Below are 17,498 nucleotides of genomic sequence, written 5' to 3'. Positions count from 1 at the left end.
GAGAAAATGTGAGTATGGAGTGGATAGGATAAAGAGAGGAAAGGAAACAAGTTCAAGTGCATTCCATTACTTTCCTAACCTTCTTTTGGCACTTTAGGAAAATCAGCAAGACTGAGGAGAAACGGGTTTCCAGTATTCTATGTGAAGATGGAGGTGGAAACATTAACTGGCTAGTCAAAATAAGTGCAGACAAGTTAAGGATCTGAGATATCTTCTGGGTCCTGTTACCCACTCCAGAAGAACTCCTCTTCCATCCATCTCTATACCTCCCCAGTGATCTGTCCTACTGACAGCACAAAGACCTTGAGCTGGAAGCCTCAGTCTGAATCTCAGAGGATCTGGAGTTAGTATGGTATTTGGAAACTGAAAGGGGATATAATACCAAAGAAATGGACATGCCTCAGTGCTCATCCTATTTTACCCAATTTGCTAATCAGCCAATTGGGGAAAAGTTATTTTTCCTTTTGAAAGATTTATACTGAGTTTTAGAAATAGAAACATTTAATTTTAGATGTTAATACATTAAACAATATCTCTCCAACTACTTGTCTCATCCTTATCAATAAAATAAACATATATAGATAAGCACCCTAAACAAACTTAGAGCTAATGAATGGACAAATAAGTCTAAATGTAAGACTTAACATCTGTCCTCCTACCAAAGTCTAGACATTTGATTTCCTGAAATCTGTTCACTCACCTGGAAAGGGATCATGGGAACAATATTACCCAATTTCAAGCCTTTGAAGTTGGATTTCAATGCTGTTTTCACTTGCATGTCACTTTCACTGTTTATAACACCATGATTCACATTTCTTTCCACAAATATATTACCCCATTTTCTTCTGGCACAAAGTATTATCAAAACTGATGATGAAATTCTAATGTTCTTTCCATAATGCCACTTGCTTTTCTCTAATGCACAAAAGACTTCATTCTTTCCTTGTACTCTCCTAGTAATTTTAGCTAGACTATGTCTTGCTATTAGTCATTCTGTGTTAACAGTGTAAAGATATATTATGCAGCTTCAAAGAATCTTTCCAGAAAAATGAGGAATCATAATTTTTAATATTTTTCATGTCTTTGCTTTGGTTTTCTCCTTCAGGTATTCCAGTTATTCATAGAATAACTATCATAGTCTGCCTATCTTCAACTTTGACTTTTTTTTCTCAAATTTGTTAAATACACACGAACACTTGGCCATCCTACATTTAAAAGCACTATTTTAGAAATAACCTCTAAAAATAAAATCATTTAATGTGGTTTACTGAGTTTTAAAATGCCTACACACATAAAAACCTGTCAGCCACATTATGCCATGATCTTATTAGGCATCATCTTGCCAACACGTGAAGTGAAACCATAAAAATGTTGGACTCCTACAAATGGGCTCACATTCTGAGATTTCACAAATGCATTTCCAGGCTTCCTGTATATGGGGACATTATGCTGCTCACTGAGTAGACAGCCATCTGTGGAAGTCATTGAACCCTGGTCCCAGCTGTATCTATAACACATTCTTGTGGCATCTCTCTTAAACAAATGACAAGCACTACATCATTTAAACTCCTTCTTACACTTGCCCTCCCCTGCTCTGTACAAGTGACTTGTTCCAGTATCTTCCAGTAAAGTTTGATGGAATTTATGGATTACATAGAGTTTGACATGGCAGATGAATACTGGGCAAGAAATGGGATTCTAATCCAACTCTACCTTGCTTCCATGGCTGACTGTGAGAAAATCTTCAAATCTCTGGACCAAACATAGATCATGGGTAAAAAAAAAAAAAGTCTATATCACTTCATGAATCAGCAAAAATTAAGAAAATTGAGCTAACTTCTTTTTCTGTACTTGCTTTCCAAATGATGGCAGAGGGCCTTTATTGCCCCTAGGAAATACAGAATCAAAGACAAGGACATCAAATTCTTGGCTTTTCTGAGGAGAAAGAGAATATATTAGAGAACTGATGTGAGCAAGGGAGTTGAGTCAAGCAATTAGGTGGTGTATCTTAGAGGAGAGGGGCAGTGATGGGTGATGTTGCCTGCCTATCACTCACTCAGATGTTGTCATTGGTGTGATAGACCCATTCCCTTTCCTTGTCTGACATTTGGTCCCATGGGACTCACCACTTGGCTAGAGGGGACAATGAAGGTGCCATATTGGCATCTCAAGATAGTCATTAGCATAAGCATATTTACAGAATGCAAACTTTTTAGCAAATGATATAATCACCTAAAATCAGGTACTAGAGGAGAGGGTGGGAAAGAGAAGGAAGAGAAAATACACTAATTTCATCAGTGCTCACAATGAGGATTAAACACTAAAGAAACAGATGGTTATGAAATAAGCAAACTGCCTCAGAGAGCTAGACTCCGGAAAAGAGGCTTACAGGAAATCGGGGGGTGGAGGAAGGATGTGAGTTAACATCTGTAGGGGTGGAATCTGTGATGAGCTGGTGGTAAGCATGAGCACAAAGAAGGGACAAAATGGGGGCAAGGGGTTACCTTTGGGCGGGGCTTTGTGGGTTTGAGGGGGGCTGGGGATGGGCAGAGGGGTAATATTGTCCAAAAATTGGGGGGAGGGAGGGGCAACATCCGAACATGGGAGAGTGTCAGGTGTTCATTGAGAACAAAATGTTGAAAAAATCGTATCAAAGTGTAAGTAGGAGGGTTACCTGTTTAGGATGCTCAGGGGGTACGGTCTGATGTGGGACAGACTCTGGGCAAATAGCTGAAGGCTCATTTTGCCAAGGTGGGTTGTACCATTGGGAAGAGACCCAAGAAGTGAGAGTTGGGGTGGACCCACATCCTAGGGAGGACTAATGCCATCAAATAGAAAGAACTGTATCTCTAGTGAGAAAGGATGGCTCCCAGGGCATTAGGGCAGTTGAGAAAGTCAGGCCCTGAATACTGCTGCAAGTATCTCTGGACATGGCTTCTTGGGAAATGGAGATTGGCTGGCGTTGTGGGCCCCAAGGGGAGGGGAAAATGGATGTGGAATGGATGGAACCAAGGTAAATATGGGGGCAAGAGAGGAGTTTTGTGAGAGTACACGAAGATGAATATAAAACATGTAATATTACACCAAAAACATATAGGGGATGACAGACTAATAATGTAAACCATAAGGCAAAACATAGGATAACTAAAAAATTTAGAAAACTGTACAACCTAAAGTATGGACCACATAGTAAGCACAGATGTCATCTAGTTTGAATGCTATTGTCTCGGAATCTGTACATCAGTTTCAGGAAATATGATATGAACAAGTTAAAAGATTGTCGCTGTGGAAGGGAAAAGGTTTTATGGTGAATGTGGGGAAGTACTGTATATTGTATATATGAATTTTGGTGATCTAAGACTCTTGTGAAGCTGACATTATGTTGGGATTCACTTTACAGGAAGTTTTGGATCACAGAGTGGTTCAACAATGGCAGCGGAGGAATACTGATATAGGATGTTATTGACAGGATATATATGGTTGACAGGGAGTTATACAGGGCATATGCCCAGGGTATATAGTAATGTCTAGATATACTCATAGTGGAAATAATTAAAAACAACAGCTGGGGGGATACTGGGCCCCTGGCCGGGGGGTCACTGTCGTGGACCCTGGGGGAGCAGCAGCAGTCCCCCAGGTGCAATCGCAAGAACCAGGAAGGAAGGAGGGCCCAACAGTGGGCTCCTGATACTAATGGCTATGCTTTTGAGCCTATACACCTGCAATAAGAATAAGGCCTAGAGTAGCACTGTGCCTGGGAGTTTCCTCCTGACAGCCTTCATGTTACTCAAATGTGGCCACTCTCACAGCCAAACTCAGCATGTAGATGCAGTGCATTTCCCCCAGTGTGGGACATGATACCCGGGGATGAGCCTCCCTGGCACCAAGGGATCACTACCACATACCAGCTGAAGATGCAACTAGAAAAGGACCTTGAATTAAAGGTTCAACACGGATCAGCAGAATATCCCTGTGTACATATAATAACATGACTTCAAAATGCTGTTTGACCTAATGTAAGGGGGAAATGGAAAGGAGAAATGAGAATATAAGGCTATGAGTCTCTAAAAAAGAGTCTGGAGGTTGTCAGAAGGAATGCCCTTATGCACAACTGAGCAGAGTCTGAGAGACAGATAAAGTAGATACAACCCCAGGTATTGGTTCTTTTGAGGAATAAAGAGACCCACGGGTTCTATGGTCATGGCAGATGGGGTTCACGGCCATGGCAGATGGCCCTTCTTTGGAGCTGGTGTTTCTGCATGTTGGAATTGGACTCAGAGGGGATCTCTTTTCACAAGACTTGCATGTTACTTTATTGGAATTGTAGTTGGTGCTGGGGTTTTAGATATATTTAGGGAATTTGAATCTCTGGACTGATAATATGACACCCAGGCCCAGAGCCTCAACAGACTTCAGCTCCTACACTTTGATTTATTGGACTTACCCCACTCAGCTAACATGGAGTTGAAGGTCAACCACCACACCAGGGAGCCTAGAGTGTCTACAACTGAAAGCAGGAGGAGTGCATCCAGTATCCATGTGGATTCTAAGCCCCCCACTTGACATAGATGTGCAATGGACACAACCAATCCAATGTCCACAGAGAAAATGTGGAATGGGTGTGGGAAGGGTAGCCATGGTGGCTGCTGGGTTTGGGGAATGGGAGGAAGAGATGAGATGTGGAGGTGTTTTCGGGATGAGGAGATGTCCTGGGCGGTGCTTCACAGACAATTACAGGACATTGTAAATCCCCCCATTGCCCACTGGATGGAACGTGGGAGAGTGTGGTCTATGATGTGGACCATTGACTATGGGGTGCAGTGATGCTCAGAGATGTACTTACCAGGTGCAATGGATGTGTCACGATGATGGGAGAGAGTGTTGCTGTGGGGGGAGTGGGGGGTGGGGGCAGTGGGGTTGAATGGGACCTCATATTTTTTTAATGTAATTTTTAAAAATAAATATTTTTTTAAAAAAAATCATAATTACTAGAACAAAATCACAAGCCAGAAAACATACACATGTACACAGAAGCATATAGGTGTGATAAGTATATTTTTGAGTACTCCTGCCCTTTAACAATGTGATAATGAATTTAAGTAGCTTCCAGTGTTAAATACAATTAAGTTAAAATCAGCATCAAAAATAGAGCGCAATTAAGAAATCCAGTTTATATTTTATATTTATGAACTGCTTAAAATCAATTAAGCAATGGACTTTTCAACATAGCAGAAGACAGGTGAAAGTGCTTAGATGGCTTAGGCACCCCTCTGACTTGATGAGTATGGAAAGAATTGAAGAGCTGTATGGTGAAGAATGATGGGGAGATAGCGCTATCTCTTTGCAAAGGGAGATGTAGGCCATGCACACACAGAGAACTTCAGTTAAATCATATGAAAAGGAATTTCAGGTTTTGGTTACATTATTGCAATAAGTGCCTTTGCAGAATTTAAGATCTGGTTTAAGGTTTTATGAAGGAAACAATTTGGTTGAAAGGCAAGAATACTCTTTCATTTAAAATGATTTCAAATATTTATCATGATAAACACTTTGATTTTTAGCCCTATGTATTAAACACTGTTGTAAAGTACTTAATTATGTATTATTTCATTTAACCTTTACAACCACCCTAGTAAGAAGGGACTTCTTTTACAAATGAGAAAACTTAGGCTTACAGAGATGAAGTCGCTTGCCCAAGGTTAACAAGGGTCTGCCTGCCACACAGTGTATGTTCACAATCATTCCACCCAGACTGTCTCCCTACAATTAGTGTCCCTGATACCATGAGTACAATCTGCCTTTCCCCTTCTGAAGTGTTTTTCAACCATGGCATGTTGTAATACTTACCCTAAATCTATGCCACATATACCTTTCTTGGCCCTCATATTGATACACAGTCCTGCACAGTCCCCCACTCTAACAGGTTCTTGTGTTGAGCTACATTATTGAGTGGTAGTGAGGACTATAGTGCCTGGCACATGGAAAGCACCTAATAAGTGTTATTACTATTACAGTCATCATCATTATCCAGTTCCCACACCTGGAGTCCCTGAAGCTTTCCTGAACCAAAATGCTCTCTGGTTACAGTGCCTGTCTCTGTTCCAGATTAACAATGACTCTGATCCTTGGGATTCCACATAGTATATTTCCTTTACTGGCCTAAGTATCCCATCAACAAAACCACTTATTTGAGTCAGTGAGTGAGTCTCTGTTCCTTGTAACCCAAACAGTAAAAAAACATATAGATGGATAGTTTTGATAGGTGAATTTTTAAAAAGTCTCTAAAGTTACATTATTTTTTCAGTAATGAAAACATTTAGAATGAAAGTGTATTTAGTAAAAAATATATAGTTACAAATGCAGGTTTTATTAGGTTACTAAGAGGGAGAAATTTTATCATCACTGGAAGCATAGATATGGGTCTTTTTGTTTCCAGGTAGCTTACTCAGGAAAATCATAAAGGAAAAAAAACAATAAATTAGAATTCATCTGTGAAAATAATTATTGATGTCCTGAGACTTAAAACTTTACTCAAAAACTCCTCCTTTCTGAGACCTTTGTGTTTGCCATGACAACCATTTCATTTGCTTCCTCTTTCCTTATTAGTTATGCATGCAATTTTTATTATGTATTTTCTATATTTGATCATAAATTGGGTTATAATTGTTTTCCTTGAATGTCTTTATGTGTTTGTCCCATCTCACCTAGCAGAATATGAACTCCAGAAGAAAGGAATTTCTCTCTTCATAAAATGGCAGTGGGGTATAATGTAACAAGCAAGAAATGTGAAATAAGATGATACAGATGCTAGAGAGTCAAATCCTGATTCTCTCACACATTGATAAGTCACTAAATCTGTCTCAGACTCCATGGCATTTCTAGAAAGAGGAGATGCTCTCTATCTGGTTTCAAAGTCCACTGGGTTTTTTACTTTGCTTCTCTGACTCTGATGGATCAAATTCATGAAAAGATTTACAGTTAAATCCTCAGGTATATGCAGTACTGCTCATAGTCAAAACTAAAATAACTACATGGAGAGTGATGAAATGACTGGTAATGTCAAATGGCAAAGGCCACCTGATCTGAATTTCTGGAGGGCATTTACCTTCTGACAGTTTACCTTTAAGACAGTGGTTAGAATCAGATTCCAAGTCATGATATTTCATCACTTATCATGAACTAACACAGTCTACCCTCCAGCCTGCACCCCCAGCAAGTTCACTGGTCTAAAGTTAACTTGTCACCCTCACTGGCAGCAGACTCTGTGCTTTTACCTGACCACAGAATATTACAACTTGGTATTTATAGCTCTGACATTAATATAATTTTATGTAAAAATCTCATCTGACTGCACTTACAGATTACAGCTTAAATTCTGTCTTTTCTTTCTCCCCTCCTCCAATAATTTATGACTACATAAGAAGCATAAATTAAACAAACACTTTCAGTTCACATTTTTCCTCTCTTCTGCAGAATCGTATTAACAAAATAATAATAATGGTAGAAGTAATAATTTGTTTTCTATAAATTGTCCAAATAAAATATTCAGGACTCCAACTAGTGCATCTGAACAACAGCCTAGGATACTAAAGGAATGTGTTTTGTAAAGGTGCAGGGGCCACCTTAATCTGCATATTAAAGTGGAAGATCATAAAATAGGAAAGTAGTTTTTTGTGTTGCTGAAATAAATACCTGGTAATTGACAACATCATAGTGGGGTTGTAGAAGTAAGAAGCAAGGTAAGTGTGTTTGATGTGTTATGCATTGCATTTGAAATATTTAGTAAGTATATGAAAATTAAGAGAAACCTCAGCAGGTTGCAGGATCAGACTCCTGCAGCAGCTGGCAATTGCTGGATAGAGGATGGAGACTATGTTGCAGTTTTAGACTCCTGCAGTGGCCAGCAATGACTAGATATGGCCAGATGTATAAGGGAACTTTCAAGTGTTCCATTGGTTTCAACAATTTATAATAATAACCTGTTGTTGCCTATGCCTCAAAGGATACACCCTAGGGAAAATGCGATCAGTTTCCACTAAGCCAGGGGTTGAAGGTTTATTTACCCCTGGGAGGAAGCAGCTGCTGAAATGACACAAAGTTACTTGTTCAGGGGACTGTGCTAGGCTACAGGGACACTGCTGCTGAGTCCCTAACAGTGAGCATAGGGCTTAATCCCCCAGGCAAGTCCCCTTTCAGGGAATGGCCCAGACCCACATTGCCCCCTGCTGGTGAACTGGCCAAACTCCACCAATGTTGAAAGAAGGAGAGCACAGCAGTTTATTCTGTCCTCAATTTAAGGCTGTCTTGAATTTGTGCATCAATTTAGAATATCAACAGAATAATAATGGTAGAAGTCATTTGTTTTCTATAAATTGTTCAAGTAAAATATTCAGGATTCCAACTAGAGCATCTGAACAACAGGCTAGGATACTAAAAGTATCAATGAATCAAAACCACTTACTTGATATTTATGATGCAACAGTGGCGTTCTCTTATAACTGGGGCTAAATCAGACTTCTTTACAGATACCAATGGATTCAGTTTTCTCATCTGTAATTTAAACAAAAAGCATGACACCTTAAAAAAATTCAAAAGAAGGAAAACACTACATGCATAAAGATATGTATTGCAGTTCTATACACTAAAAAATATAAATTACTTCAATGCTAAACAACTGGGAAGTGAATTAGTAAATCTTGATTCCTAAATAAGATGAAGCACCGGGAGCTGATGTGGCTAAAGCAGTTGAGCAACTTCTTCCCACAGGGGAGGATGCAGGTTTGATCCCTGGTGCCCTCAAAAAAAAAAAAAGGAAACAACAAGCAAATCAACAAAACAAATTAACTCAGGGAGCCACTGTGGTTCAGTGGTTAAGCACCATCTTCCTATTTACATGTTCCCAGGTTCAATCCCTGGCCCCAAGCAAAACAAAACAGAAAAACAAACAAACAAATAAATAAGATAAAGTGCCATTTAACTCTTCAAAAATGGTCATTATCAAGACTGTAAAGCAGTAGAGGAAAATATTTGTAATCTAACATTGAATGAATTAGACAAATTATAAAGGTGACTGGATATAGCTACAAATATGTTGCATTCTATTTATGCATTTTACATGTATATATGCATTTTAGCCCAATATATATATGCTCAATTAGCAGAAGGAAAATAGCTGATGCAAAATAGCAGAAATTGGTTGTTTTTTATAAAGGGTATTTATTTGGGGTAGAAGCTTACAGTTACCAGGCCATAAAGTGCAAGCTACCTCCCTCACCAAAGTCTATTGCCACATGTTGGAGCAAGATGGCTGCTGATGCCAGCAAGGGGTCAGGATTCCTGGGTTCCTCTCTTCCTGAGGCTTGCTTCTCTCCAGGTTCAGCTGCTTTGCTCTCTCCACAAGACCACCTGGTGTGCCTTCCTAGGCCACACAGTAGGTGTGCCTCTCCTCTTCCGGGCAGCCTCCCCCACCCGCGTGCAAGATGCACTTCCTAGCGCCTTGGCTCTGGGTGGCTGGGGGTGTCACGTGACCCAATCCAGGTAAAGCGCTGAGCTCAAGGCCAGGGCTGCCATCGTGACGACGACGAAGCGCCTTCCCGCGGAGCCCGAACGTGTTTCTGAGTCCTCCCTCCCCTGAGACCCTGCAGCCCCGCAGAGAAGGCGCTTCACTGGCGTCCCAGGGCAGCCCGGGCACAGGAGGGGCGTCCTGCGGGCAGGGGGCCCCGGGAGCGGGGACGGGGCTGCACCTGGACAGCAGCTGGAACCCTGGCGACAGGCAGCGGTGAGCCCGGGGTCGGGGTGAGGAGCTCTGCGGAGGGACGTGCTGGGCGCAGAGGGCAGGAGGAGACGGCGAGCCCCCAGGATGCGGTCCAGAGGGGCCCCAGGCGGCCCAACGTGAGAAACGCCACCAGCACAAGAGGCACACTCTATATTGTTTTCCATTCTAACACCTTTTTTTCAATGTAGTGGATACACATAATTTTTTAAACACTTTTCATTTTTAAAATAATTTAAAACTTACCAAACTGTATCAAAAACAGTACAAGCCCCCTCACACAGAGAACTCCAACTTACCCCCCACCCAGACTTCCCACCCGCTTTTAGCATTTTCCCGCCTTTGCTGCAGCAGACTCCTCTTTACAGCAGCATTTACCTGGAATTCTCTTCCAGCTAAATTTAATGACGCACCGTGCAGGAAAGGTGGGTACACACGCGGTGGGAAATGAAAGCCCCCATCATCTGTAACTCACCACCCCAGGCAGCCTGGTCATCCTGTGGGGTCTCTTCTTCCAGTCTTGAAAAGAAAAGAATTCTTCCCCTGAAAGGGCAAAAAAAATTCTAAGTGCCTAAGAGATGATTGCCAGGGACGTCCCATGGCTGGGGAGGTCCAGGCAGACTTCTGGAGAGAAAGTGGGGTTCAGGATGGACCTCAGAGAGTGTGGGAAAGGGTGACGTTTAATTTCTACAAAGCAGAAGCCTGAGACGGCTCTGCCGCTGAGGAAGGAGGGAAGGGGCTTCCGGCGCTTTGGCGTGCCAGGAATTTGAAAAATGGCGCCAAAACGAGGGGGGCCAATGGTGCGTGCTGGGGGCGGGGCCAGAGCGAGAAGGGCCAATGGTGAGTGCTGGGGGCGGGGCCAGAGCGAGAAGGGCCAATGGTGAGAAGGGGTGGGGTCAACAGTGAAAACGGCGCCAAATTGGAAAAACCTCCAGGAGTGAAGGCGGAGCGCCCAGCCCGCGGGTGTGGAGAGGCCGGATCAGGGACTGAGGGCGGGACGCGGAGCTTAGTTAGACGACTCGGAGAGGCTGGAACCCCTGAAGGGCCCAGTCAGTGGGGACCAGGGAGGGACCTGCGTGCTAGGTGGAGGGTATAAATGGCAGCATTTCTTGCCGTTGGGTGCGCAGGCCATTTTATCCAGGTCGTGCACCCATTCTTGCAAGATCGTTAATAAAGTTCTTTTCTCCTCCACACTCGGGTGAGCTTTTGTTTTGCTATAGGTGCGGCTTTCTTTTTAACAGGAGGGGCAGGGGCTGAAAAGACCACAGGAAAAGAGAAGGAATCCCGGCTAAGGGGGTCCTCAGCGGAGGCTGGGAAGAGGAATCACTAAAACGGATGTGGCTGAGCGCACCCCGCGGCCAGCCCTGCTCCCGCCCACGGCCCGCGCCTGCGCTTCATCCCCCAACGAACCCCGGGGGGAACACGGAGCGACCTCATTTAGGACGGGTCCCCGAGCCCACCCACACCGAACTGCTGTGAGGGGGCCGGGGAGACGGTGGGTCCCCGGAAACGCCAGCTGGTTGTGGGGGGTGCCAGCCGCGCCCAGCGCCCACCCGGGGGTCCTCGCGGGGCAGAAGGCGCTTAGAAGCCGCGCACAGCGGGGGAAAGGGAAGAGGAAGGGGCGGGCGGGCGCCTCGCGGGCGGGCCCCGAGCTGCGCGGGCCTCACCAGGGCGCCCCAGGCCCTGACACCCGCCGCGCCTCTGAGGGGGCCCTCGGGCACGCGCCTGCCGGCCTCGAGGAGGTCACCAGGCCCTGACTGCTGGTGGCCCAGCCCAAGCCCCTCCCCTGCTACCCGGTTAGGGAGGTGGGGAAGGGCAAGGCCTGGCGAGGAAACCAGCGACGACAATGTATTTAAACCTCTCCCGTGGGCGCGCGCCTGCCGGCTCCTGAAGCGCTCGCGCTCCCGTCCGCAGCGTGGGGAGCAAGCCCACCTGGGCTTCCCGTCCCCAGACCACTCATTCCTGGCAGTGCTCACGCCTGGGCTTCCTCATCTGTAAAATGAAAGCAGGCAAGCGGATGTGACTCAAGCAGTTGAGCGCCTGCCTCCCACATACGAGGTCCCAAGTTCTATCTCAGGTACCTCCTAAAAACAAAAACAAAAACAGAAACAACTCAGGGGAGCCAGTGTAGCTCAGTGGTTAAGCAAAGGCTTCCCACATTCGAGGTCCAAGGTTCAATTCCTGACTCCAGTACCTCAAAAAAAAAAAAAAAAGCAGTAACGGCACCCATCCTTGTCCAAGCCTAGTGTCCCACCAACCTGTTGCCACCTTCCTGCTGGCCCTTTCCTTCCCCGTGCCTCCCCACCCCCTTCTCCAGGGGGTACCAACTCTGCGCTGCGCCAGGCACCCGGGCCTTTGCCAGCTCGGAGTTGAGTCAGACCTGGGTCCACCACTGCACCGCCGCCCGCTGAGCTCAGACAGCCAGAGGCTCCTTGTCTCGGCTCCCATCCAGGGTTCACCAGGTCCAGGGGACAGCGTGGGGAGGGGAGGAGGCGGGCAGAGGGAGGCCCAAGGCGAAGGCTCCGACTGTGCGGGTGCAGGATGCTGTGCTCTGGATTGCCAGGCCAGGGCAGGGGCTCTGCCAGCAGAAGACTGACCTCCAACAATGACGTTTCTCCCTGGGTGTTCCAGAAGGCACCAGCCGCCTTCTAATTCAAATCAGCAGGAGGAGGCGCCATAGGCTGAGTCTCAAAAAGGAGACAAGAACCCCCTGGAAGAGGTTCTGGTCAGGGGCCCCCTCCCCAGCCTCCTGAGCCCAGGCCCTGGGCGCATCCCCCATGGGGCAGAGCAGCCCCCCCACCCCCCGCCCAGTTCTGATCCTGCGCGGGGCTGTGGAGCCTGCGGTCACTGTGGGAGCTCAGGTTTTAGCTGGGCTTATGAGCACCCTCTGAATGTCAGCGTCTGTGCTAAGAACTGCATGTTCACCACCTCTCAAAACCACCCACTCTTTTCTTTTTTCTCCCTTAAACTTTTTATTTTGATATAATTTCAAACAGTACAGTTGCAAAAGTAATACAAAACCAACCCAGAGAACTCCAATATACTACTTTCCATGCACCCCATATCCAGAGCCACAATTTTAACATTTTGTTTCGTTCTCTTTATTCGTCTTTTTAGCTATCATCAATCCAACTATCTGTTTATTTTCTAAATATTTGAGAGGTTGTTACATCATGTTCCATGAACAGGTAACACTCCCATGTATGTTTCCTAACAGGAAGGATTACATAACCATTTCAAGTACAGATTTATCAAGCTCAAGAGCTTTAGCATCAATATAAAACTTCCAGTCTATATTCCCCAATATTTTCATACGTCCTTTAGGGCCTTTTCTCCTCCATTATTTCAACCACCTACTCTTTTTTAAAAGCTATAGTTTTATTAGAGAAGTTGTAAACTTGTACACATGTACATGTGTGGAATTCCCTTACAACAACCCTCCACCAGCACACTATATTGTTGTGGAACATTTGTTACAGATTACGAGATAATATCATCAGACTATTACCTTCAACTATGGTCTATGGCATACATTTGCCATATTTTTTCATACCCTCCTACTATTAACAGTACATCTTTGACACTGATGCAGGAATGTTGAAGTATTGCTGTTAATGATAGTCTATAGGTTACATTAACTGTATTTTCCCACTGCTTCTCCACATTCCCACCATCTTGCAATAGTGGTGTACATTTGTTCTACTTCATAAAAGGACATTCTTATATTTGTACTATTAACCACAATTATCCACCTCTGTGTTCAATATGTTATTCAGTCCCTAGATTATTCTCTAGCTTTCTTCCAATTGATGTTTACATCTCTAGATTACCCTTTTCAGTCACAATCCCATTTATAAACCAGCTGTGTTAATTCTACTCACTATAATGTGTTATCATCAACTCTATCCACTTCCACACTTTTACAGTCAAGTTTATTAAAATTTCTACATATATTAAACACTGGTATACCTTCTCAGCCTTCCTCTTATCTTCTAATAACCTATACTCTAGGTTTTAACTCCATGCATTTATTCTTCATATTTAATTCATATTAGCAGGACCACCCAATATTTGTCCTTTTGTGTCTGACTTATTTCACTCAGCATATTGTCTTCAAGGTTCCCCCATGTTATCACATGTGTCCCAATTTGGTTTCTTCTTACAGCATCATAGTATTCCATTGCATGTATATACCACATGTTTATCCATTCATCAGTTGGACACTTGTCAACCACCTACTCTTTCTTGTTTTTATTTGTTGTTTTTGTTTTTTCTTAAGTCACCTACCCTTACTGCATGCCACAGGAGAGAACGATGGGGCTGAGCAATGGGATAAAACCTTGCCCCAAGTCCCCTGAGCAGGGCTGGAAGAACTTGGCTTTCAGCCCTGTGTCTGCCTTGGGGATTGAGCTTCCCCCACCAGGTTTCACTTTCCAGTAAACAGAAAGTTTAAGGCTCACCACATGCCACCCACTAGAATGACTACATTAAAGAAAACTGATGATGAGTATTGGCAAGAAAGTGGAGAAACTGGAAGCCTCATCCACTTCTAGTGGGAATGTAAAGTGGTGCAGCTGCTTTGGAAGACAGTTTGGTGGTTCCTCAAACAATTCAACATAGTCTTACCATATGCTCTAGCAATTCCACTCCTCGGTATCTACCCAAGAGAAATAGACTACTTGTCTATACAAAACTAATGTTCCTAGTAGTCTCAGTCACAATAGTCAAGAGGTAGAAACAACACAAATGTACATCAACAGATGATGGATAAACAAAATGTGATATGCACATATGATGGAATATTATTCAGCCATAAAAAGGAATGAAAAACTGATACATGCTATGACATGTGTGGATCTGGAAAACATCACATAAGGTGAAAGAAACCAGACACAAAAAGGCAAATATTGTACAATTCCATTGATAAGAAAATCCAGAATAGGGAAATCTATAGAGACAAAAAGTGGATTCATGGCTGCCAGGAACTAGGGGAGGTTGGAAGGGTAAGGGGATGATAGCTAAGAGGTACAGAGTTTCTTTCTGAGGTAATGAAAATGTTCTAAAGCTGATTGTGATAAATATATGAAAACCATTAAATTGTACACTTTAAATGGGAGAATTGTATGGTAGGTGAATTATAGCTCAATAAGGCCGTTAAAAATTTAAAGGTTTAAGACTCAGCCTTTAAGGCACTCACAAGTCAGGGAAGGCCAAGAAGCAGATAGGCCCCAGCAGAGTGATGAGGGCCACAGCACCTGGAAGCACAGGCAGGGGTAGGGGTGGGAGAGGCAGCCTGGGGGCTTGGGGTTGGCCAAGGACATGTGCCTGAATCCGGTGTGAAAATAACATGTTTTCCAATAGAGGGCACACTGGTCTAGTGATTTGGGAATAGAGGGGAACACCTCTCAGCATAGGGAGTGAGTGGGGCCTAAGGGGAAGGCAATTCAGGAATGCTTCCTGGAGCAGGTGATACTGGGCCAAGTGAATCTGTGAATCTGGCAGAAAAGTGAGGGGCCAAAAAAGATGTCACAGAGGGGGCAAAGGCACACTCAGGGAATGTGTTGAGGGGCTGAGGGGTTGGATGGGAGCTGGTGGGAGGTTGAGAGGGACCTTTGGAGGGATGAGTGGTCTCTACCCATTCCAGTCTGACACTACCGCTCCTCTGTTCCCCAATGTGGGCCTTGGTTTCAGCAGCAACAGCAAAAGCCTTCCATCTCAGAGGCTGCAAGTCTCTGACTCAGCCACTAAAATGAGGGTGATACTGAGTTAAGAGGACAAACAAGAGACAGGGAGCGAGTGCTGGGGTAGCCACAACAGGAAATGAGGCCTCTCAGACACTAGATACCCACAGGCCACATCCCACCACCCCAGGAAACATCGGCGCCTGAGGAGAAGTTGAAATGGAAACCCAGACGTCTTTCCCTGGGCAGATTCCAGGAAAGAAAAGAAAGTGGCTTTGAGAGGGTATACCCCACCAGCTTTGCACCCACCAGCCACCAATCAAAAGATGAAATATAGTGGTTTCAAACTATTTTGTGAGATACTTTATTGCAGAACATTTATAGTAAAATGTTACTATATCCCATGTATATGAATGTGCATTTATATATTATCTATATTTGTAATTGCATTAATGCATTGTGTAGCTGGTAATATATAAACATAAATATTCAAAATAATTGCAACAAAATAAATTTAAATACAGGTTTTTTATATTTTCCATAAAAACAATTTTACCCTCAATAATTTATTCCCTGGTTTTGCACAAACTAATTTGGAGGCCAATGCCATAATGCAAATATACATATTTGCTTTTTATCTTTATAATTTAAAATATCAATTTGAAATATGCATCAAATTAGATGAAAACTTTATATATATAAATAACATGACAATATATGAAGCAAAACTAAGAGAACAAAAAGGACTAATGGAACAAGTGTACTGTATTCAAACAGTTTAATAGATGGTACACAAAAACTGATAAAATTCAGATAAAAATAAGAATACCTTTCATATTTGAACAACACAATTTACCAAGTTGACCCAGTTGATATTTGTAGAACCCTGAACCACAAAATTTCAAACTGTATTATTTTCAAAAGCACATTGAACATTTATCAAAGGGCCATGTATTGGGCTGCAAGTCCACAATATCCAAAAGACTGAACCCACACAGAATAGGATCTTTGACCTCAGGGAAGCGGACTTGGCCCAGTGGTTGGGGCATCCATCTACCACATGGAAGGTCTGCGGTTCAAACCCCAGGCCTCCTTGACCTGTGTGGAGCTGGCCCACGTGCAGTGCTGATGCGCGCAAGGAGTGCTGTGCCATGCAGGGGTGTCCCCACATAGAGGAGCCTCACACTCAAGGAGTGCGCCCATAAGGAGAGCTGCCCAGCACGACAGAAAGTGCAGCCTGCCCAGGAATGGTGCCGCACACACGGAGAGCTGACACAACAAGATGATGCAACAAAAAGAAACACAGATTCCCGTGCCACTGACAACACAGAAGTGGGCAAAGAAGAACACACAGCACATAGACACAAGAGAACAGACAACTGGGGTGGTGGGGGAAGGGGAGAGAAATAAATAAATAAATCTTTTTTAAAAAAGAAGTTAATAGGTTAATAGCAAGAGGGAAGGGTTAAAATCTCTTGTTATAATTGTTCAGATGTCTCTTTCTCCTTTTAGTTCTATCAGTTTCCTTTACATATTTTGACGCTGTGTTATTTGCTAGAGAAGTGTTTCATATTTAGATGTTATCTTGTTTGACTGATTCATTAATCACTGTGGAATTAATTTCTTTATCTCTGAAAGGAATCTATGCTCTGAAGTCTACTTTATATTAGTGTTAATGGGTACATTTTTATTTATCTTTTATATATTTAACATATTTTTTTCTTTATGTTTAAAGTGCATTTTTGAAGGCAAGGTAAATTTGGGTATGGCATTTAATCTCATGAGAAAATCTCTGTGTTTTAATTGTGCTGTTTGACTATTTAGTTAATTGTAATTATAGATATGTTTAGGTTTAATTATATTATATTGTTACTTGTTTGGTCCCATTTGTTCCTTGTTCCATGTTTCCCCTGCTGGGCCTTCATTTTTTAATCAATTTTATTGGTACATACTAATAACTCTTACATTTCATCCAAAGTATACAATCAATGGTATTTGGTATAATCACATAGTTGTGCATTCATCACTTCAATCATTATTAAAGC

The sequence above is a fragment of the Dasypus novemcinctus genome, chromosome Y (assembly GCF_030445035.2).
Source record: "Dasypus novemcinctus isolate mDasNov1 chromosome Y, mDasNov1.1.hap2, whole genome shotgun sequence".
NCBI lineage: Eukaryota > Metazoa > Chordata > Mammalia > Cingulata > Dasypodidae > Dasypus > Dasypus novemcinctus.
The sequence above is the reverse complement of the archived record's forward strand: the minus strand, read 5'-3'. Positions refer to the sequence as shown.